We start from the raw sequence: 25,186 nt of genomic DNA on the forward strand, positions 1-25,186 counted from the left end.
CTGACCTGCCTGTTGACGAGTGTGAAGGGCCCAAGCCCGCCTCCCAGCGTGCCTGTTACGCGGGGCCATGCAACGGGGAGATTGCCGAGTTCAACCCAGACGAGACAGAGGAGCTCTTTGGTGGCCTGCGGGATTTCGACGAGCTGTATGACTGGGAGTATGAGGGCTTCACCAAGTGCTCCGAGTCCTGTGGAGGAGGTAAGAAGGGGGGCTCTGGCTCAGGTCCCCCCCATCTTCTTGCCCTCTTTCTGTCGCTTCTCTCCCTGTGTGCAGCTGGGTCATGTGACTGCCTCTAGTCCAGGCGTGATAAGGAGGAGGGGAGGCAGCATTCTGAATGCAAAGCACACTGAATGAAACACACATGTATTTCTCTCGTGCCTCCAGTGGCTCTCAGACTGTCAGCTGGGAGTGGCCGGTACAATGAATGCCTTTGCTTTCAGTTGTCATTCTGGTGATTTGCGATATATCATCATGTGTTTGACGGAGAAACACAGTTGACGCTGGCCTGGCAGTGCTCTCAACATGCAGTTTGATTGATCTATGCCCTTGCCGCTGCATGTGAACCAAGACCCAACGTGACGAAACATTCTGCTGTTACCAAGAACGACTTAGAGTTTCTTCAATGTCCTCTAATAAATATTGGCTGATTTCCCAATATCTATTTATATAGAGGGGAGGAGTCTATAAAGAGTAATTAACACAGTGGTTACCTGGAGCTGGGCAGGAGGTTAAAGATCAAAGTCTGACCCCACCCCCATTTTACAGGTGAGAAAACTAAGATGCAAGGAAACAGTGACTTATTTAAGAACACACAGCTACTGAGTGGCAGAGCTTTTCTTTCTCTGACCAGTGTCTTTCCATTATGCCACATGTCTTTAACACCTAGAGAATTCCTGAAGCTTTCTCTTTTTAAATATTAATTAATGTGAAATGTTTTCATGTGTATTCACCTGGTTCTCTTAGGTGTATTCCATGGTGATAGAACAACAGATTCAGTGATTCTTTATTTCAGATGTTATAAACAGGCTTGTAGTGAGAGAGGAGGGCATTGAAATCAGCAATTAATTCTTCAAGATTACAAGCTTTCTTGCACTATAGAAAATGCATTAGATCCATATTGCCACCATCTCCCATGTCTACTCCCAAGAGAGGTTTTGAGAGGTGAGGAGTGCCAGGTCCCTCTCCCTGGCTACTAGCAACCCTTTGGGGCATGTTGTGGGTCTGCATTCCCAGCAAAGATTCTTACTTAGCCGGTAAAGTACTGAAAGTATTTCCCAAATTGGTTTTCTAAACCATGACACTTTGGAAACTCTTTTAAAAATGCATCTTTTGTCACGATTGAGAACGTAAGTGTGAACGTGCCCACATGGTTCACGTCATTGAAAAGGAACAAACAGTGGAACAAGTACGAGCAAAGAATCAATTTTCTCCAGCGGGCCTTTTAGTGAGCGTTTCATAGTCCTGACCTTGAGGTTCTTGTTTGTTTCTACATCTTCCAGTTTCCAACGCTGGAATTCTGAAGTGTTTTAATGGAGAGCCCTGGTAGTTTAAAACCTAAATTCTTCCAAATGATTCTGGAAGACAGTTTCCTGGAACACAGCTAATGTAACTGTGTTCATATGGTGCTCTTCACTCACGCTGAGGACATCTTTTCTTTCATGCTTAATGGGGGAGAAGTGTTAAATAAGCTTTGGTGATCTCTGAGCCCAGGCAGGCGCTGAGAGGTCAGGTGGAAAGGCTGTAGCCGGTGGCTAGAGTTGCTTCTTTCCAATCTAATGAATGACTCGATTCAGATGGCTGTGCTTTTATCCCCGATTTCCATGATCACCTGAATTGAATGATCAGTATTTCTAGTCTAAAACAAATGTGCTTTGAAAAATAAATTATTTATGGTCTCTCAGTTATGGTTCTCATTTACAAGTCAAGCCTGGAACTTTATGAACAGATGGAAAAAATAGATGCAGTCCTGGAATATATAAATAACCAGATACCTCTATCTTTCAGAGTCTAACCACTCTGTTGACCAACCAGAGGTATACAATTCAAAGTGTAGAGTGCATGAGGAATGTATTTAATTTGAAATGTTTTCAGAAAATGTTGATTTAGAAATAAGATTTGGATGTTTGATTTACAATTGATCTCTACCTAGAGGAACTGAGTGTCTTTGTATAACATAAATTGTACATCCTTTATCTCCAAGGCAGGGTAAAGTTACTGAAATTTCTTAGGTCTTTAAATGTTGACAACTGAGCACACTTACCTACAGTTATGTCACTGTGCCAAGGTAATATATTTATGCCGAAAATGTTAGAGTTGAAAATTCCAAAGTGGTGAAAATAAGCTTGGGTTATGAGGTCCATCTGATACCCATATGCACTAAAAAATTATTTCAATATATGGGACATGTATATTTTCAAGTCATTGTTTGGCAGTAACATTTTACTGTATTATCAACTTTGATCTTTCACCAAAATATAACCCACAAGGTTATATATATTTTTAATCATTCTTGCTGTAGCCAACCCAAAACATGCAGGATTAACAAATAGATTTTAAATCAATTTGGGGTTGTAGGGCCAGTCGGGGTAATTTTATTGTTTTTGCAATCTCAAGAGATGAAATTGGATAGACACAAAAGTAACCTTTCCCCTAGCAGAGGTAGCAACCAGAAGGAACTAGTTAGTAATTTAGTCTGTAGCTGGTGGCTGCGCTTCCCTGAGCTGTCATCAAATATCGTGTAACAATTATGCTATTCTGGGAGATATAAACACTGAAAATCCCATTTTCTGGAAGATTAAAAGTGAGCCTAACCTGCTTAGATCTGTGCCCTGTGTCCCCCTCCCTGGCACATCCTCGTCCTGTTTTAATGTCCCATATCTGAACTGCGAGGCTTTGTTAAGCAGAGCGGGTTTAAACTTAATCAGCTTTATAATAGTAAACTCCTAGGCAGTGCAACCCACGTTAACATCTAGCTGAGGGAAAACTCGAAATGGGCTTCAGCAAAATTGGAAGGTGAAGCCTCGTACCTATTGTTCCCTTTTCCTGATGAGTCCTCTCTCCTTTTGCTTCTGTCAAGAAATGAAAACCCAGAATCCTAAAGTACTGTACTTAAAACGTGTGTTCTCCATTGGTTAAACGTTTTTCTAACAGCATATATTAGCTCCTTTGGAAGGAGCACAAGCTTGATGAGCTAACTTCTCGCATCCTTGCCTGCCTCCCCCAGGCCAGCTATACTGTGAGGTCAAAGGTGAGGTCCTCAGAGCGCTTCTCTCCTCCAGCTCCCCACATTGCCCATTCCAGGGAAGCTCCCCCACTCCGTCCCACCTCCCCTTGGCCTCAAGTGCATGCTTAGCATGCCCTGCCCTTTAGCCATTGCATTTGTTCATCCTACAAAAATTCATTGTGTGTTGACCACAGGGCTGTTCCCAGATACTCCTTAATGACGACAGAACCTCTGCCTTTAGTTTTCCCCACCACCCTAGGCCCCACCTAAGAACGCTGAGGCAACTGGCCCCTGTGACAACGTAGATTTAACACACAGTATTGTGGAGCTCTAGTGCCTTGTTTTAGAATGCCTTAGAGAAGAATTTAGTAACTCCGGAATGCTGCTTGATCTCAGTGTTTAATTACCCCACCGGTGATTTTTATCTTTGAGCTATGATTATTGGTTTGGGGTAAGGTAAAGTTGTGTTTTACACATCTAAGTGAGGAGATTATTGATGTCTTTCTAGAAATTTAGCCCTTCCTACACCCATTTTTTTTGCAGACTTAAAAGGACCTGAGTTCTATAAACAAGGAGTTCACACAGTGGAAATACGGGTCCCATCACTCACACACCCTCACACACACACCTGAAGCCAGCACCTTCAAGTAAGGCATGTGACAAGCCCCATGGCCACTTCCTGCCTCAGGATCATCACCCCAGTTTCATAAGGTTTTCAACAGCTGCATAAAGCTAAAATATATTGTATTTTACAATCGCATTTAGAATCTCTTGAATGCTACCGAGTAGGCAAATGAATTGAAAACTTAATTTCTAAGATGACCAGAGCTCTAGATTCTGCATCCAGTGCCTTGCCGTCATTGCCTTAATACTGCCAGACTATTCCAGTGGGAAGTATCAGTGATGACATCGGTAATTTCTTATGAAGTGTTTTGCTCTATCCTCATACCATGAATTTCAAATGGCTCATCCCAGCTGCAACCAAGAAGAGAACACCCTGCAGTCAGCATTACAGACGATGATGGAATAATTTGAATGTGTAGCATAAATCTCAAAGGCTCCACCCTAAACTGGCCATGATATATTTAAATTAAATTTTGAAGCTCTTTAAAAATGTAGAAAAAAGATAATATAAAGGATGCCATCATGGCCAGAGGGTAAATATTGTGACTGATTTGGTGGGGGGGGAGTTTGATTTATCAGACTTTCAAAGAAGAAAGAAAAGTGATTTGGACTCTGGCTTTGAGATGTCCCTTTTTAAATGATGGTCTTGCTAAGTGATCTAGGGCAGTGTAATATCAACTTAGGAAGCAGTGGGCTGTCAATTGAGATGATGACTTCTTGGAGAAACATAAGGTGCATAGAAGGAAGGCACCCACAGGTCTGAGAAGAGATGGGTCCATTGTACTATATCATGTACTATTTGATGAAGCAATGCAGAAAATAAAAATAAGAAAATTTGTGTGTATTAATATATATATAATTACATGGCTAGTAACAGACTCTGCTATAACTATATACAAATATCTAACTATAGATAGGTATCTTTGGATGTAGATATCTTTACATACACAGCTATGCATGGCTGAAAGCAAATTAGCAAGAATGTCCTGTCTCGCCTCTTCCCTTAAACTGAACTCTGCTGAAATGATTCCGGAAGAACGTCTAAGTTATTCCTGAAGATCTCCAGGGAAGCAGAGATGACAGCCTCTTGGTATTTTTAAATGTTAATGATGTCAGTCAGTGCTAAGGACACAGCCACCTCAGCTTCATCATTTAGCAACTGTATGACCTTAGGCAAGTCTTTTTGCCATTGTAGGCCTCGGTTTTCTTATCTGTAAAATGGGATAGAAATAGTGCTTACCTTGTGGAGTTGTTGAGAGGATTGAATGATGCAAGCCGAGCTCTCAGTCTTGGTACCTGGCTAACCCTGTACATGTTAGCTATTGTTATTATGACTGTGGGCACCAGAACGAAATGTCTGGTCATTACGGTACCCATTTAAATGTTTCTCTGCTCCAGGAAAGTCTCTGCAAGGGATCATTCCGACCACCTTGGCAGACCTGCCAAGTAATCTCATCCCAGTCACTGCTCAAACTCCTCTTTTACTTGTGTTGCGTTACAGCGTATGGATGTCAGTAGGGAGATTGTTTTCCATGACTGTTATTGTACCTCTTATTCTCTTTTCTTGGCTCCAACTTCCAAAGCTGCCCCAGGTCACCAAAGAAAGGAACCAGAATCAGAAGGAAACCAGCAAAGGCTGGAGTCCTGGATGCATGGCCTCAAGAACACAGCAGTTTACAGAATGCTGGATATTAAAATGTGGCCTTGGGCCTTCCTTCCAAATACAGCCATCTCTTGATTAAAAGATGTGTAAAGGTCTCGGGGCCCTTTTTTTGTCACCCTTGCACTCCTCCTGAATTCAGTTACCATGTTTCAGGATTGGTGGCTGTCTGGCTTGGTGGCTTTCTGTTAGTATCTCAACAGTATTGGTAGCAGCCTCTCTGTTCGGAGGGAGTTGCCCTCTCTGGGCGCATGCTCACAGGGATCGCAAGCCTATGAGTCCTTTCTCCCACATCCAGAGATGCTTGATGAGATTAGCAGTCCTGGGCATTAAACTGCTGTCTCTGACATGCAGCGAGAGTCCTACGGATCACAGAGACCTCCCACCAGCTGCCTTGTCTACACTTCATCACCCCCCACGCACGCCCGCTCGGCACTCCGGCCTGACAGTGTGATTTGTACACAGGTGTCCAGGAGGCTGTGGTGAGCTGCCTGAACAGACAGACTCGGGAGCCTGCTGATGAGAACCTGTGCGTGACCAGCCGCCGGCCCCCGCAGCTCCTGAAATCCTGCAATTTGGACCCCTGCCCGGCAAGGTAAGGGATGTGTTACCTGCTCTGCCATCCGGGAGCGTGTGCAGAACTGGGTGCATCTTTGCAGGCCAGAGTGCTCATTGTTACCCAATGTTTTGAAAGCCAATTAGCATCAGTTCAAACTTTTAGTCAAATCCACTTAAATTTAATTGAAACCAGGGCTTTGGAATTCCAGCCAAATCAATGATCACGAAGAGTCCAGAAGGCGCCGTTCACTGAAGCGGGCCTTGTGGCACGGCTGGTGTGTGCACGTGCCACACAGTTGCTTCCCCTAAAGAAAACACGAACTGACCAGAAACTTCATGGGCTCTGCCACCTTTTAGCCTGTGTCCCCATGCACTAACACTACAGCAATGAATTGGCTTGGGAACTGCAAGGTATAAGGAACTGAAGCGTCTGGGTGGTATAACTGATCCACTGTGAAATCTGTGTGCACACAGCATGCAGATTCATTATAGCATGCTCCGGGGGCAAGGGGGTGTCATTCCACATGCGTAAAATCAGTTAGAGCATTTCATTGTTCAGCCCTGCCTGGGTCTCATTATTACCCAACCTGGAGTCACAGTCTTGATTGAGTTAATCCAATCATTGCTTCAGTCCACACGATTTTATGGTGTCTTGAGACATTTGCCTTTTAGATAGTTCCTTTTGAGCAAATCTCATATATAATTCTGATTTGGAAGGGAGATGTTTAAAGAACCAAAGCCAGACTTTCAAATCTGCTGATGGAATGAAGAATGTTACTGGATAAGGTCAGATTCTAGATAAAAGGGAAATGCTGGTTCTGAATGATATTTCTTCTCTTTCTGCAAAATGCATCACACAAGAAGCAGTGTTTTGCTTTCAAGATTAACAGTAGTTTGCTGGTCTTATTTCTCAGCCAACTCAATTCCTTTCTTTGAGACATAGAAGGTACAGACTGTGGGCCTCCTCCAATCAGATGGAGGCACAATCCCATAGTGACACTTCTTCCGATCACCAGAGTTTTTCTGTGTGTTGATCTGAATGGTGGGTCTGGGCTTCCCCACTTCAAATACATAAGAGGGCCACTAGTGCTGCATTCTCCAAAGCAACCAGAAAATTAGTCCGCCACTGCTTGGAGAAGTAGGCCACCCGTGAGAACTGCAGCAAGCAAAAGAAAGTCATGGGCTGGGCCAAGAAAAGCTCTGATCCAGTGTATGGAACCCTGAGTGACCTCTTTTTCTATCCCTGCTCTACCTTGTGTCACATCTCTATCCTAAGCCTCTAGTTGGTTGTGCCTAAGACCTAAGTGCATGGACAAAAGGGGGAAACTCTCCTATTTGTCTATAGTTCCCCACATGGGACGACGCAGAGTGGCTTCTGCACGTACAGCCTGAGAGGCCCCGGCCAGGCCTGTCTTCTCATCTACCTCCATCACCCACTAACTGTGCAGCCTAGAGCAAGGCGTCTGCCTTTTACGTTTCCACATCTGCAAAATGAACTGGTTGCAGGAGATGATCTGAGGTCACCTTGTCCAGCTCAAATATCCCATGATTCTTCATTATTTTGTAGGCAGAAGCATTAGGCAGCTACTCCTGCTTCTTTGTGCTGATAATTGCTGTCATTTCTGTTCTCTGTATTTGCTATCATTTGAAAAACAAGCAGAAGGGTCTTTCTAACCACCTTCCAGTAGTTGTGATGACATTCAAATGCTGCAGAGGGCTGAGGCAATGTCAAGGGCTCAGTACCTGGGACTTGCTGAAAACCTGCGGGGATTTGTGGCTACTAAACCCCTCCCTAAGGAGCAAAAGGAGTAGGACACAAGATATTATTTCTCACCCTCAGAGTACTCACTATGGTTAAATTACATATGTTTAATTTACGTTATGACCTTTTTATTGACTCATGGACAAGAACTGTTGGGCTTAATGTTGTTGCATTTTCTCAAAAAAAAAAAAAAACACTCAGTTCTTTGATTTCCCACCAGCCAACTGTCAGACTGACAGGCAAGACCTCTCGCTGGGTACAGCCAGGGATTTCATGGGTCAGCCATACACAGTTGAGCATTTATAGAATGATACTAATTAAAACAATAAAGGAGGCCAGAATACAGTGGCCTGATATGACTCACTCTCTTCATCTCCCATCCAAGAGCCAAAGAAGATTTTTATCTTAAAAGTAAGATATGTACAGAGGTGCCTCTCCTGTGGAATATTTCAGTCTGACATCAGGGAAAAAGCTCTCCTCCTCTTCTCCTTGGTGTAAGATGTATGCAGAAGAGAAAACGTGTTCTATAGGGGCATAACAGTGTGTTGTTTTCCCATGCAACCTCCGCTCAGTTGGGAGTAATTTAGATCTTTAATTCACAGTTTTTATTCCACATGGTTCGGTGCTCCCTGTACATTATGGTGCATCCTCTAATGGGATGCAAGTTTCCTTAAATTATCTCTTAGGCTCTTGGTCTGTGCTGATATCCATGTGTTTAAAAAATACCATAACATTTTCTGTGGGACATAAAGAAATGATGTTTCAAGTCTTCATCACCGGGCATTTGTCTCTGAGAGGTGGCCCCTGGGTAAGATGAGTAGCTTTCCCAGGAAGTCGTGAGTCCTGTGAACACCAGTTAGGAAGCCACTTTTCTTGTATATGGTCAGAGTTATCAGATATCACATGGAGACTACCAAAGCCCCTAGGGGGCAGGGTAAGTCCTGTTTGTGTGGTCTTTCTAAGATTAAATGTGGCTCCTCCTGACTGAATCTGTGTGATGGCAGAACTTGTATCAGAAGCACATGTCTAACCTTCACCAGGTTTAGGCAGACACATCCTCATACCTAGTTATTCACAGCAAAATGGGTGTGTTCTCAAGCTGGAGGTATTCTAATTGTTCCAGGTTGTGTGTGTGTACCTGTGTGTGGCATGCACATGCATATATGTGATGTCTACATTTTCAGGCACTTTTAAAAATAGTTTTCTATTGAAGATGACTAGTTTTATAGTCCTTGCCATCAGCTTTATGTCTTAATCCTCCCCTCTATGTTCCTGCCACCTAGTCTAATGTTTGACACATAGCAAGTGCTTATTAAGTGTTTATTGGATAAATGAGTATGGAAGACTGGGGCTAACCGTGTAAGTAGCAATGTTTAGAGTAGAGTGTGGTATCAATGATAGCTGGGAAGAACTTGATGCCATCTCTCCTCTCCTTCCTCTTTATCCCTTCTTTCCTACCTTCCAGATGATGCTGATTCTTTCCTTTTAAATACCAATTTAAAAGATAAATAGCCTTAGAATTAGAACGCTTTATGTTATCAGCTGTGTATGGCAAAGTACCCCGCCCCCCTGCAGAGTAAGGACACAGGGTCAAGCTTTAAGGGAGAGGGGCAGGTAGAGGTTGAGCAAGTTGTTAGCATCACCCAGGGAGAAGTTCGAGAGTTGGGAAAGAAAGAAGGTAGGATATGCAGGACAGGTGTTAATCCCTTCTGAACCTTGCCTTAAATTGGCCGTAAGAAATTAGGACCATTTTTGCTTGTGAGCCACCAGTGAGAATTTTCCATCAAAGTTAATAGAAAGAAAATGATCATTACACAAAATAAAAATCATTTTGAGCACCTTAACCACTGTCTGAGCCATCTGTGTGTAGAAGCCACATCACCCTACCAGCCCCTGAGTGGTGAATTAGACCAGCTCAAGGAAGAAATATCCAAAAATGAGCTAAGCCCAGTTATTAGGAAAGCAGGCAGCCTCCTGTTCCCAACAAGAAAGTTTTGTAAGTATTATAATTATACAAGTAATACATGAATATTCTCATTCTTTAAAACTCAAGCACAGCAGAAGTAATAATAAAAAAAAAAAGCAGGTATATGCTCCCCTTTCACCACCATATTCCACAGTTTTAGTCCCTTCCTCTCCCCAGAGGTAACCATTGCTAATGGTGTGGTACACACCCTTTCAGACCTTTTACTACGAATTTATATACATATGTGAACATATACAAATATATAAGTTTTTTCCCTTTATAAATGGGATCTCCTCACATATATTATTTGGCAACTTGATTTTTTCACTTAATATGCACTAAAGATCTTTCACATCCCTGCGACCACCACAATAAAAGACTCAGCAGATAGATTTAGACCTGTGATGGAATCCCACCCTGTCACTTTTAGCTGTCTGGCCTTCAGGAGGTCATACGCTTTTTTGAAACCTCAGTTTCCTCATATCTAAAATAAAATCATAGTAGACACTATAAAAATTCATTCTCTTCTCTTTCCCTTTCGTTTTTTGATGATAAATACTTCTAATTTGAAAGACAACATGATTTTCTAAAAATTCAGGACTTAAATCTGATTTTTTTAATGCAACTAGGTCTTAATAAGTAAGCTTCACCAGCTATCTTCCTGGTTTATAATAGCAATGGTATGAGTAGCCCAAGGAAAATCAGAAAGCACTACCTTAAAAAAAAAAAAGTCTATGACTGTTATTAATTACAAGCATTTGATAGCTTTGCCAGCGTGTGTTGAAAAGATTTGGTAAACGTATGTGGAGGAGGGGAACGAAGTCAGCAATGAAAGCCAGATGGCCGAAAATGAAGGAAATTCCAGGCAATTTCTGCAGCTTTGTTCTAACATACTTTTTAAACTAAACTTTTATTTCTGTGCAACAGAGAACAGCTGAGTGGTACAGAATAGATAAACAGGGAAGGGGAAAAAAATCTCATAATTCCAGGAACAGTACTGGGTTTCTGCTCTCCCCCCGCACTCCAGCCCCAATCGTCTTTTCTCAGACCTAGGATGGTTCTCAGAACCAGCAAGAGCGATAAAAGAAGCTTGAGAATCCCTATTTGAGAGGAGAGAGTTAAAAAACACATCTTAAAGGTCACAGAGTCTTCTCTTTAAAAGCATACTTCAGAATGCCTATTTTATTGTACACTAACAAAACCCATGCATGCTAGCAGCAAATGATTTCCAATTTCAAATTTTCTTTTATATTAGCTTACAATGGCTAGAGCCGAAGGTGCTGCCTTTTAGCACAACCATGTTTTAATTTATTTGGTGGAGCTTTCAAAGCTTTGCAGGCACCTTCGCCTTTGACAACTTGTTTTAAGGGTTACTGTTTCAACATGCTCTCTAAATATTGGTTTATCTTCTTCTGTGCTCCTAAGTTTCCATATGCTGCCTGTTGGCTCCCTCTTTACTAACTTTTTAGTGCTTAAAGCAAAAGCACACCAAAGCTCACTGGCATCCACAGAAATTGAGGCCAGATTTGGAGGCTGTATTCAGACACCTTTGGAGAGTTAATGCTATTGCTACTGCCGTCCTCTTGGAAAATCCAGATCCACTTTACACTGTCTCTCTCTTTTCTTCCATTGATAGATAGGGTACAACAGAGGAACCTGCCAAGCCCTGTTTCTTAACTGCTGGGCCTGATGGGGCCAGTAGTAGCCTCTGTTGTTTGTCTACCAGGAATGTGTTAGCCCAGTGATCAGAAATTATCCCCAGAAGCATTTTGACATCAACAAGGGTGAAGGTCACACGTATATTTGCCGCAGGGCTAAAATTTTCATTTTTCCTAGGGTATCCCCTTCCATGGTTACACATCACCTGTTACATCAACCTCAAAGCTGTGTGAAATGAGCTTTGATGGTATTACAAACTATTTTGCATGCATAGATGTAGTTGTTGCATGAGTCTGGGGTAAAAATCAAGAGATTAGATCTACCTTCCCATCATGTCACCTGAGAGCATATATGATATAACTCATTCTAAAACAATAGGAATATCAGCATTAGGAAAATCCATTCAATTAAGTCTTGAGAGAGAAGGTTTTTCTGGTTTCTTTATGTCTATGTAATTGGACAGCCCCTTAGACCACTTAATTCTGCCTAGACTCTAGGAAAAGTTCTTATACAGATTATTGACTAAAGTTAACCTTCTGCACAAAAAGTAGAGCAGAGAGTGTTTTTAAATCTCAGTTCAATAAAAAGTAAAAAGGTAAGGAACATCTTCATGTCTGCTTACATTTGGTCCTTAGAGACGGCTAGAAGACAAAACTCTTTCCTAAAGGAGTTACCAGTTAATAGTAGGATAAGATTTCAAAACAGTAACTGCTATGAATAAGATATGCACAGGGCTCCGTGGAAGCTTGAGACTGAGAGGTTTCCTGGAGGAGGTAATGCTTGTGCTGAATGGTGAGGCATAAGCGGGAGTTATCCAGTGAAGGAAAGAGCAGAGAGGTGTCACAGGCCTAAGGGAAAGCATGAGTACAAAGGAAGGACAAGAGTGGAAGCCAGGGTCAGAGAGTGGGCAGAGGCCAGACCCAGGAGAGCCCAATGTGCAGAGTTAAGTTGTTAGGACTTTATGTCCTACAGGCGATGGGGAGCCATTGGAGGCGGTTACACAGGGGTGTGGAAAGGTCAGACTTCCTTGGAGAAAGATGACTTTGGCTGCTCATCCAAGAAAGCTAAACTGGTCGTGGTAGCTAGCTTTTATTATCTTATAGGCATTTTTTTTTATTTCATCTTATTGTTATGGGGGATACAGAATTGCAAGTTACATACGTTGCCCATGTACCGCCTTTCCCCCCAAGTCAGAGCTCCAGGCATGTCTGTTCCCCAAGTAGTGCGCGTTGCACCCATCATGTTATCTTATAGGCATTTATCATGTAGAGTCACAAATAAATGGTGTGCTGTGTGTGACCTGAGGAACTATGATATTTTCATTGAAAAAAAATAATGACCTCTCATCCTAGATATGTTAACATTTTGTTTGCTCTCACAATCAACCCAGTATGTGTTGTCTCAGCCTGTCTACCTGGCAGGAGGACAGAGCCCCAAGGAATGGTCTCATAAAGGGAGTCATGAGAGGTGTAGCTGTCCTATCTCTGAGGCCCTTTCAGCTCTAACACTCTGTGATTCTTTGAAGACAGTGATGATTATCCATAGAATTGAAGCTTTTCAAGAAAGGAAGAAAAAGCAAATTCTATTAGAAAAAATATCTTGAGTCAAGTTTAAGTCCCAAAGACAAAGCACCTCTATTAGTCACAAAACAGGAACTGGCTTTAATTATAAATTAAAGAGCCATGAGAGGTCTACAGGGAACAAGACTTACGCGTCCACAAGCAAAATGTAGGCAAAAGCATTCAGGCAGCAAGGATGGTTAAACATTGAAATGGTGAATGTTTTTATAATACCTTAATGGCATTTGTTCATGTGTAAGGAGGTACAAAATATTCTGCATCCCTCTCTCTAGGATTTTGTGATGCTCTTTAAAATATTTAGAATTTCTTTTCATTCAGTCTCCATTGAACAAATGTCTATTGAATGCCTGCTTTGTGCCAAGCAAGCATTGTGCTGGAGACACAGTAATGAACAAAACCCACTTTGCTCCCTACAGCACGGAAAGCCAGAGTTCAGGGATGGTCCTGGAGAGATCACTACATTTTTAAAAACTTGGATGCCTTAAGTGCTGCTTTTCTCAAGATAGTTATTAAACTAAACAACCTCCTGCATTCTTCACTGCACCAAGAGCTGACGTATCTGTACCAGTCATCAACCCCATTGTTCATAGCACCATGAGGATGGAGATATCACCACCGCATAGCTTTCTCCTGTGGATATGTTGACGAAACATTGTAGTTTTACAGTTCAAAAACCTTCCAGCTTACAAATCAATCAAAAGAACTGGAGTAGAGTCTCTCAAAGTAAATCTCTCCTACTTTCTAAAATTTTTGCCTTTCCCTATAATCTAGTGTTTCTAAAGTCCTAAAGTAACAATTTAAGGGCAAGCAACGATTTGGCCGAAGCTTTGAAATGATGATTATTGCTGCCTAAGTGTACTCGATGCCGTCTTTGGAAATTTTGAGCAGAAGGTCTCATGAACAATTTGAGATGAAGAGCTTTTCTACTGACCTTTGGGTTATAAATATGCTATTTTACTATGTCCCTTAAACTTGGAAAACAAAGAAGTAGGAAAAAGACTTGAGAAAGAGATAAAGAGATGTTTAAGCAACATAAAAATGAGGGAGTGAAAAAGAGAATGCTCTGATTTGTGCCCAGTAATGTGGGGGACACAGTTCAGGAATAGTTCGTCCTTCTGAAAATATTATTTCTGTCATGGTGCCGGCCCAAGGTCAGGCAGTCCTTAGGTTATCTGCCACCGTTGCAGAAGGCGCTGTCGCAAAGCAGAGCCCAGCCAATTACTTTTCCTGTGGCAAATCTGTATTCTTCCTTCATTCATGCCTTTACCATTCCCTCTTTTTCTTCATCATTTTGTCTATTCATCTTTAGCCTGAGCCTCAGTAAATTTTGTTGTTTGTGTCAGTGACACAAGGAAACCTAAGGAAAAAATGACTGTTACTAGATTAACGCAGCTCTCAGACCCACGAGATGCTCATTGCTTTCTCGTGGAGTTTTGCGTCTAATATGGGGAGTTACTGTCCTTTAGGCCTACACAGGCTATAGGCTGTGTTCTGGAACAGATGAAATTGGTGCCTTCTCTGTAACTTATTGAAGTTGACTCTACTCCCTGAGTGGGGGGACTTAGCCACCTTTTTGGGTACCAGAAGAAGCTATCATGTAATTCAAACAGCCAGAAAAGGCCCTCTTCCCAGGTTGCCTAGAGCTTGGCACTTATTCCACGATTAGTGATGGTGTTGGATACCAAAACCATGATTTTATTTGCTTTGATGATACACATGCCTCTGGGAGAGGTAGCTGATTATCATCTCAGCATGGTTTTAGACATGATTTTTCCTAATAGAAAGATTCTTGGCAATACTTGAGAATGGGGAGACTTTAGAAGGACGAGAACCAAAAGGAGACCCAGTGATGCCAAAGCTAAATATTCCCCATTAGGAATAGGGATACTGCCTAGGATAAGGGAAAAGTCATTGGGTTTTGAGGCCAGATGGGTGTTGGCTTTCTCATTTGCTTCGTAGCATAGGCTGGCTAATTTACCCCTCCAAGACTCAGCTATTCTGATCTGTAAAACAAAGATAATTATCCCAACCACAGAGGGAGGTTGTAAGAATGATCACCTATGTAAAGCACTCAGCCAGTTCCTACCTCATGTAGTAGACGCTCAGAGAAATCGGGATCTGCTAACCCTCTCAGTTCCCTGTGCAGGAAAACATATGATATAAGACCTTTGTATTAATTTATACCCATTGCAGTTTATTCCCAAATTTTCTTAACCAGCTAGTGTGGAGGGCAGAGTAAAGGAGGTTATGAGTGAAACCTAGCTCCCAGCCAGCTTTCTGCACAGCCCTTGCCAGATCTCTTAGGCACCTCTAAAAAAAGAAGCAGGGAAGCTGATCCTCATGGGGTCTACCAAGCCTGCAAAAGGAGTACTTGTTGGGACATTCCATTCGACTTTAACACCTAATCCAATAAGGTGTGTTTTGTAAGTACCGTAATGAGATGATAAAGTAGGGGCAGGGGGAGACAGAGTCCAAATATTCCTTAAAAAGTTAATATCCTGTGTGACATGACAGGAAGGCCCTTAGGCAAGTGAGGTGTGAGCTTGAAAATGAACAGCTGTGTCCCAATGGCCAGAAAGGCCTGTGATAAGTCAGAAAGAAATCAGGAAGCTTCTGTATGTCATGTTATTGCTAGCCGGTTGTCTCTTAAAACACATGTGGGAGAGAAGAGGAAAGGGAGGAAGGAAAGAAGGAACAAAGAGAGTAAAGGAAAGAAAAGAAGGAAAAGAGGAAAATCCAACTCTTGGTCCAGATAAGTTATAGGGCCTCTTGTCCCATGTCCTTGCTAACCTTCATGGTTTGTCTTCAAGCAAGATATGGTTTCTCTAATAGCCTCCATTGATTAGATGCTTATGCTATGCCAGGTGCTTTCACCATAACTTTATATACATTATTTTGTTTAATATTCTCCATAATTTCATGAGGATGATACTATTCCTATCCTAACTTTACAGCTGATGAAACAAAATCTTTAGAGATATCTGTGACTAGCCATTGGCAGGTCCAAATTTGGAACAAGGTATGTTTAATTCCAAAGCAGTTACTGAGAGCTTGAAGCTCAGTCTCTCCCTCGATCAGTGTGTTTATATATCCACCCATGGCCCCATCTGTCACCCACACTGTCCTCAGCACCATGCTCTAAGCATGGGAATGACCACAGTGTAAAGAACCAACTCTAGTCCCATAGTATTAATACCTTATAATGTAGTAAAGACCACAGGTTATCAAGGTCTTATTTCTTCATCTCCAACAGATAACCTTCATCTCATACTCGCAGTTACCAAGAGTAAGACTAGGCTCTTGGTGAAAGCTAGTGCTTGAAGAACAGAGTCAAAAGTTCATTAGAGGCTGGGACCAGTGACTCACACCTGTAATCCTAGGACTTTGAGGGGCTGAAGCAGGAGGATCGCTTGAGAGCAGGAGTTCAAGACCAGCCAGAGCAACATAAGAGACCCCATCTCTACAAAAAATAGAAAAATTAGCCAGGCATGGTAGTGCATGCCTGTAGTCCCAGCTGCCTGAGAGGCTGATTCAGGATTACATGAGCCCAGGAGTTCAAGGTTGCAGGGAGCTATGATGATGCCACTGTACTCTAACCCAGGCAACAGAGCAAGACCCTGCCTCAAAAAAAAAAAAAAAAGTCTTTAGAGCACACACTGCTCAGGGCAGAGCCAAACACACGGGAAATGAAGCATGCTAAAAGACGAATCCAATAGACCTAAAGTGAATGTCTTAAAACCCAGCACTGAGTCATTAGGCAAAGAACTCATTTCCTAAAAAAAAATACTAAGTCATCCAGAGAGATGCAGCCTAAGCTTATGGATCTGGGAGACATTGGAGGCTGTCTCAGAGCTTTGTATCTTTGCTCTGCCACTGCCAACAGCCACTGGCCTGGCTTATGCTTAGCCTATGGCTGCTCATGTTGTGCATTGCCAACGCCACCACTCCCCTACACTCACACACACACACCTCTCTCTCACTCTCTCTCTCTCTCTCTCACTTCTCTTTCCCCGGGGCAAACCTGGGTTCCTCCCTCCTTTTTTGTGTGTCGCTCTCTTTTCTGACTCTCCTAGTACCTCTTCCCTCTCTCCTCTGGAGACTTACTCCCAACTGCCTTCCCTGCTGACGGTCCAAATTCCCAGCTGATGCTTCCCTGCCACTTGGACAGGACACAATTTCCCCACTTCTTTAACTTTTTCTCTCACCCACCTCCCATTCATTCAGTTTAATCCAACTAAGAATTAGGAAAACCTTTTATACAAATTTGTTCTTAAAAAAGAAAAAGAATTAGGAAAACAAAACTACCTAAGCTAATTCACACTAAGGTCCCCACCCTTTTTTCCAGCCTTAATAGCATGGGCTTGGGAGTTGCACAAAATGGGATAAAAATCCAGTTCATACAATGTATTAATACTAGCTCTTTGGCCTTGGTCAGGTTGTTTAATTTCTCAGAGCTTCAGTTTCTTCCTCTTCAACCCTTAGAGGGCTGTCATGAGGATATGTATGTTATGTATATGCCTAGCATATACTAAGTACTCTGCAAATAGTATTTAGTAACAGGTGTTGAGTTTTGCAGGTTTTTTATATACTTCTGTAAGAAGTTGTCCCTGGTTGGAGGATGTGGGTGATTTACGTGCACTTTAGGAAACCGGGATTCTCATCTTTTTTCCTGAAGGAAGGACAGCCTCTGCTACAGAGGAAAGGGGCTGCCCAGTGTAGATCAAGAACACTTGGCCCCTCATTATCTCCTGCTACCTCTAGCCCTGGGGAGGTTGGGCATTTTCTGCTGATTAAGGGAAAAGCCAACACAGTCCAGCAAACACTTGTAAAACTCTTGCTGTGTTGTAGGCTCTGAAGAAACAAACAAGTCTAGGACGTAGACCCTGCCTGGGCACTAACAGCTTATTGGGAATCCAGTACACAAACAGATCATTGCAGGGCTGAGTCATATAGCCATATTAGAGAGATGAACTAGTGTCTTAAGGAACACTGAGATGATTCACCTAGTCCAGGTTAGGGCAGGTGACCTTCAGAAGGTAACCACTTATTCTTATAGATGGTAAAGTATTTTTTTCCTATAATCCTAATCAAACATGTTATTGATAGCTTTCTTAGGTAGTCCTCTAGCTCCCAATCCAGGTTTTTCAAGAGCCTCCAGGACAGTTTTGTGCCCTGCATTCTGTCTCCTTTCAGCCTTCAGGTGAGCCCAAACATGCTTGATTCCCTTGTGAGGGAGTATCTCTGGTTACTCCCGATGACCGGGAAGCTGATAGATTTTTGTTCTGTAACCATGTAATGCAATAACGATTATGCCAATTGGATCAAATTAACTTACTATAAATTTTATCAAATCTCTGTTCCTATGAACCACTGGAACCTGAAATCTAATCATTTATCTATAACTTTCATGTGCTCTCCAAAGTACCGAGCTGCCTTAGACAGCTTTCATGGCTCAGGAGATACAAGATAGAGACCTAGAAAATAGGGCAATGCATTTGTGTTCCATCTTCAGGCAATGATGGAAAGCTGTGGAAGACAGAAGGACCACTGGCTCATGCCACCAATCCCAATACTTGCCATCTCCCTCAGCTGTCAACTCGGCATCGTGAGCTCTTGGGTTAGAAGGTTTTGCAACGTTCTCTGAGTTCTGTGAAACTTGGTATTATGCAAATACAAGATACTGAATATTACTCTCTCTTTACTTTTTTTCTCTTAAGCCATCCCTTCATCCCTTGCCACCTGAAATATTTCAAAGGGATGGTTTTCAGGGCCCCACTCTCTGAGCAGTCTTCAAAATACCTCTTGTGCAGATGTCATTGGAAGATTTGCTTAACACAGAGAGACAGCAGTGCTACAGAGAATTCTCAGATGGGAAACTGACATTCAAGTTGTTTTGAAGTTTAAAGAGTAAAGAAAGTGTCAGGAAATTTATACTCTGGCCTTAGTAAAACCCCACATGCCAAACATGGGTTGCTTCTTTATTAGAGTCAAAAGCATACATAGGAGGACTCGGTAGATGGTTCCTGAACATGCCTAGGATATTCTTTGGGAAATTGAATTAAATTCTTAATGATAAAACATAAATCTTATGTAACTGATGCACTTACTGGGGAAATTTTCTAGAATTTAAAAAACAAAAATCTCTGTGGGTGGGCAACAGCCCCCGCCTCAAACATCTACCACCCTTTTCCTGCCTCAGCTTCTTCCCTGGACAGGGAAACTGACAGAATCAGAACACAGTGACCAGAGCTTGTACAATTTTAAGTTTCATCAAGCTATGGAAAATCACAGAAGGGAATTGTTATAAGCAAGGTATTTATCAATGTCAATCCACCACAACTAGACAGATACCATTTATCAATGTTCCTTTTGTGAGAAAATGATGCCAGAATTCTGATAGGGGGGAGAGGCTGACACGGAGCCAGATTTTCCTCACAAGATCAGCCCCACTGTCAAGTTTGACTTTGTGGCTTTTTTGAGGATAGGGGACATGAGTGGTAGGCCATATGTTTGCAACTGGCGGGAAACAGTGAGGTGACAGTTTAGGGGTGAAGAAAGCTTCCATTTCTTTCTTCTTATCTCTGTTACCTGCTAGATATTTCTACAGGCCTTCTGAAGGCACATTTCAGGCACACCTAGAAACACCTTATGTGAAAATGGGTACCATCATGCCCTTTAACTTAGTGGAAATGATGATATAACTGACCCACAGTGAAGTGAAGAGGAACCACATATGGACTAGACTGACCCTCCCTTGATCTAGAAAAGAAAAAGTGCATTTTCCAGCTCACGCTTACATACTTAACTCTTCCAGGAACATAGTTCTGCAGAACAAGATTAGCAAGACGTAAACCACTTTTTTACTACACATGGTCTTGCTGCAGTTATGTGTTCATATAGGTATAGAAAGGGGTTCAAAGGCCTGTGTTCCTTTCTATTGACATATGGAAAGGTAATGCATCGAAATCTGATATACTTGGTGATAATATCTACCTACATTTTTTCAGCCTCAAATGTGTAAAATTCTCTTTCTATCATCTCTGTGTGTACACATAAACTCTAAATGGAAGCCTATCCCAACATTTATGTCAGTTCCATAATTATTTAATTGTTTGCTCCTTACCACATTTTGGGAGCCCCAAGAGCCTCCTTTATGAACAGACTAGTCATTTTCTGAATATCAAATGGGCCTGTTCATTCTCAGAGAACTCTCTCTACCTAAAAGGCCAATTAAAAAGGCGAAGCACCAGGTGGGCTTCCACTCCAAAGCCCCATGCCCATACCAGATAATATTGGTGGATCAAGTCACTTCACCAATGAGTCCATAACCCTCTAGTAGCATTAGAAACCAATGTTTTTTGTAGGCAGCAATTTTGGCAACCAGTTACTGGAAGCTGGATTCATTTACCTCTGGTACATTCACCTCATGAAGTACTTGGTGGACATCAAATTCTCATCACTTCCCAGTAGGCTTTACTGGCACTATTAGTACCATCAATACTAAAAGAGGTCATAGGGCTTCATTCTTTACATTCTAAAAAGCCAGAGAGTGTCAAGAAGATTTGCTGATAGACTTGTCTAGAATATGAAAATTTGACGAATCTCCTTTGCTGACTGGGGTTGTAGAATACCAGAATGTAATTTGGCCCAATTCTTTCATTTTATCTGTGAGAAAAGAGGCTGAAGGTATTAAGTGGTTGCCCAAGTAGACATTAGCTGGCAGAGCTCAAAGCCTGGAAAATAATATTTCCTAACCTTGAGCTCAGTGTTTATCATAAACAGGAAGAACCAAAAAAGTACTTTAGTGAATCAGAATGTAGTATCTATGTAGAGCCAGACTTTCTGAATTCAAATCCTGGCTCTGCCATTTATTGACTGTGTCATTGAGGAAGTCAATTAAGGCTTCTGTGTCCTCATTTCCTTATCTATAAGATAAAGTTGAAATAGTGGGGGGGGAGGGGATGGGTGCATATCTACATAATGAGTGCGATGCGCACCGTCTGGGGAATGGACACGCTTGAAGCTCTGATGGGGGGGAGGGGCGGGCTTTGGGCAATATGCATAACCTAAACTTTTATACCCCATAACATGCTTAAATAAAAAGAAAAAGTTGAAATAGTACCTACCTCATAGGAGTGTTGTGCAGATAAATGAGTTAATGTATGTAAAGCACTTATGTGAGTGCTTGGTTATTTAAGGATAAACTCTATGCAAGAGTGTTCTAGTTGCTAAAAATGCACTAAGTGTTGGACGCAGGTGACAGAATAGGAGACCTAGATGGTCACAAATGGACATGATACATTTTTCACTAGGATAAGAAAGGATTTTCTTACCAAACTGCTGCAAGAAGTTTTTATTCTTTCTCTATCCCTTAGTCTTTAACACTGCAGAAATGAATTGAGTATGACATGCACAGCTAAAAAGAGACCAGTTTCCTCGATAGAAATCTTTGATGCTTTCCAAAGATGAACATTTCTATCCATAAGGAAAGCATTCCTTCCTTCCTATTTGAGAGTGAAGAGTAGAGGGTAAGGGCTTAAATGGGAAATAAAGGAGGGAAAGAAAGAAATGGTTGTATTCATAGGGTTTGAGGATTTTTCTAGTAATTTAATACAAATCAGCTGACCTCCATGTGGCACAGTATAAAAACACTCTCCGCAGTTTTTTGCAAGTCATATGGAATCCAGTGTTCTTATTCAGAATTTAGTTGCTGGGTTGCCCCACTGTTTCTATTTTCCTAGCTGAAACAATAGATAATATGCTCTGAGGATCAGAGGGCAACTAGAAAATTCTCTGTGGCCTAGGGACTGTTGAGCTGCATGTGGCCAAATTGTTAATTATTTTCAGTGAGGCAAGCAAGTAAGAGTGAATAGAAAAATGGTTACTTTAACTTGGGTAGAGCAATAGCAGTAATTTTAAGAATAAGCAAAAATGAACTCCATAGACCAATCCTATTTTTCTCTCTTGTGTATGAGAAATAATATTATAACAACAACAATAATGATGGTGGTTACCATGTGGTATTTTGCCTCAAACACCTGTATGAGCTAGAGGCTAGCAGTTAACACTGGAGGGAGGCCACTTAGGATCAAATCCTAGAACTCTTACCAACTAGCTGTGTCGCCTTAGTCAAGTTACTTCAATTGCCCCAAATGTAAGATGGCATCATAATAGTACCCACGTCTTAAGGTTGCCATGAGGATTAAATGATTTAGTACCTGTGCAGTTCTTACAGCAGTACCTAGTACATAGCAAGCATCCAATAACTACTGGAAGTTGTTATTGTAGTTATTGTCCCCATTTTACAGATAAACAAGTTGTCATTCAAAAAGAGTAGCTTGCCCAAGGTTCTAAAACAGAGGAAGTAGATTCTACCCTTGGTATGTTGGAATCCAAAGTTCTGAGCCAGCTTGATTCTTTGACATTATGCTCTTGTGCCTCCCACTTGGTAAACATAACTTAGGGGCTTAGGGCAATTTATCAGTTCCATTAGATCCAAGTGTGTTTAAAAATGGTGTTCTGGGGATAAAAGTCCTAGCGATAAATGAGCATCATGGATAATCAAAAACAAATGAGGGATTTAATAAGCCAATACAAACTCTAATGTGCAGGTTTCAGTTTATTCAGACTTTAGCCTGATAATAATCCCTTAACCCTCCCTGAGATAACAAAACATCAAAGACTAAAACACAGATTCTACTTGAAGAGATCTTTGAACCTAACTTGAAAGATAATTTCAGATGGTTTTTGTGTGGTCAAATATAAAAACATTTGTGAAAGGCCTCATTCTCACTCCCCAAGTAAACACCCTTCAGGGCTAGAAAGTACATGGGCTGCTGTTGCCCACATCCTGTGAATAGAACAGCTGTGTGCATGGAAGCATTCCTGGTCTGCAAAGAGCAGGAGCCACTGCAGAGGTGTGTGTGCGTGCGTGTGTATGTATGTCAATGTCTGTGTGTGTGTGTCTGTGGCTCTGTGTGCCTGTGTCGAATGTCTGTGTGTCTGTGTGTGCATATGTGTGTAGGTGTCTAATGTCTGTGTGTGTGTGTGTGTGTGTGTGTGCATTCCCCACGAGGAAATCAATCACCCCCTGCATCAATAGATAGCCGCTTCCTCTCCCGTCTCCTCAGATATAAAACTCCTAAAGCGGACAGGGAAGCAGCTCCGTCTCTTGCTTTCCTCTGCCAAGCTGGGCTTGAATTGGATTCATGGTCTGATGACACAGGGCGGAGGGCCTACTTGAAGCACTGTGTCACCCTGTGCCAGGGTCATGTTGGACTTCTCACTAAAGGCTGGCAACTCTTGGACAGGTAGGAAAGGAGCCTCCTGGCCTTTTCAGCCCTCAGCTGATTAGGCAAGTGCCGTTCAGCGGTGTCCCAGGGGCTGTGTCTGTGAGGGGTAGTGAGCTGAAGTCACCTTTGTCATTAGGTGTTTGGCTGCCCAAAGTGCCTCTGCTTCCCTGTCTCCCTCACACACCTATAATTACATAAAGGAAAACAGGAGAGAGAACCAGAACTTTCCAAGGATTTACTGAGCTTTGTATTCAATGTTCTTTCTAGCCCTGAACATGGGAATAAAATGTTACAGTTCCCCAAATGCTTTATGCTTTCTTATACCTCATTCTGCCTGGAATACCTTCCCTTTACTTCTGCCTTTGCCTGACTATGGTTTATTCACCCTTTAGACTCAGTCCACATATCACCAACTCCAGGAAGCCTTCCCTGATTCTACCTCTTCCCTTTTTAGCCCCAGTCTATATTTTAGTGCTTCCCTGATACCTTATGCTTACCTGTCTCATAGACTAGACTGTCAGCCCCAAGGAAATAGGGTCGATGTCTGTCTCATTCACTGCTCTTCCCCTCACATGGAACCTGGCACACAAAAACTGCTCAATAAGGCTGGGTGCAGTGGCTCACGCCTGTAATCCTAGCACTCTGGGAGGCCGAGGCGGGTGGATCGCTCAAGGTCAGGAGTTCGAGACCAGCCTGAGCAAGAGCGAGACCCCGTCTCTACTAAAAATAGAAAGAAATTATCTGGCCAACTAAAATATATATAGAAAAAATTAGCCGGGTATGGTGGCGCATGCCTGTAGTCCCAGCTACTCGGGAGGCTGAGGCAGTAGGATTGCTTGAGCCCAGGAGTTTGAGGTTGCTGTGAGCTAGGCTGCCGCCACGGCACTCACTCTAGCCAGGGCAACAAAGCGACACTCTGTCTAAAAAAAAAAAAAAAAAAAAACTGCTCAATAAATACTAATTGAATGAATAAATAAATAAATAGCACATATTACAGTATCTTACAGTTGTCTCTAAAAACCCTTAATGTCAAGAATATTTTTTAAATCTCTGTCCCCCAATTATTCAGCACAACACTTGGTACGTACTAGGTTTTCAGTAAGTGAATGCATGGATACAAGCACACACACATACAGGAATGGCCAAATAGATAGGCAGAAGAAAAAATAAAGCCTGCATGACTGCAAAAACATTTATGATGAAAGAGGAGGCAGAATCTTGTAGAAGATGATAGAATCAAATCTGTGGATGCTATAAAGGACTGACCTTCCCAGACATTTCGCTTATAGAAAAAACTCATGAATAAAAATGTCCAGAAAGGTTTCTGTTTACAATTTAAATGGATGGAATAAAAACTGCTCACAAGAACTAACTCAAGGGAGTGTATTAGTTTGCTGAGTCTGCCATAACAAAGTGTTACAAACTGGGTGGCTTAGAATAACAGAACTGTATTCTAAGACTGTCTGCAATCAAGATGTGGGTAGGGCCGTGTTCCCTCTGAAACCCACAGAAGGGTCCTTCCTTGCCTCTTCCTGGCTTCTGGTGATTTGCCAGCAGTCTTTGGCATTTGTTGGCTTGTAGACCCATCTCTCTAATCCTTCACGTGGCCCTCTGTGTCCAAATTCCCCTTCTCATAAGGGCATCGTTCATATCGGATTAAGATCCACCCTAGTGACCTCATTTTAACTTGATTACCTCCATAAAGACAACCCTATTTCTAAATAAGTTCACCTTCTAAGGTACTAAGGAGTTAGGACTTGAACATATATTTGGGGAGGGGACACAGTTCAACCCATAACAGGGAGAAATATTTAGGTTTGTAGGATTTTAGTGGGGAATGCCACCTGCAAATCAATAAATAG

This window comes from Eulemur rufifrons, chromosome 7 (genome assembly GCF_041146395.1).
Source record: "Eulemur rufifrons isolate Redbay chromosome 7, OSU_ERuf_1, whole genome shotgun sequence".
NCBI lineage: Eukaryota > Metazoa > Chordata > Mammalia > Primates > Lemuridae > Eulemur > Eulemur rufifrons.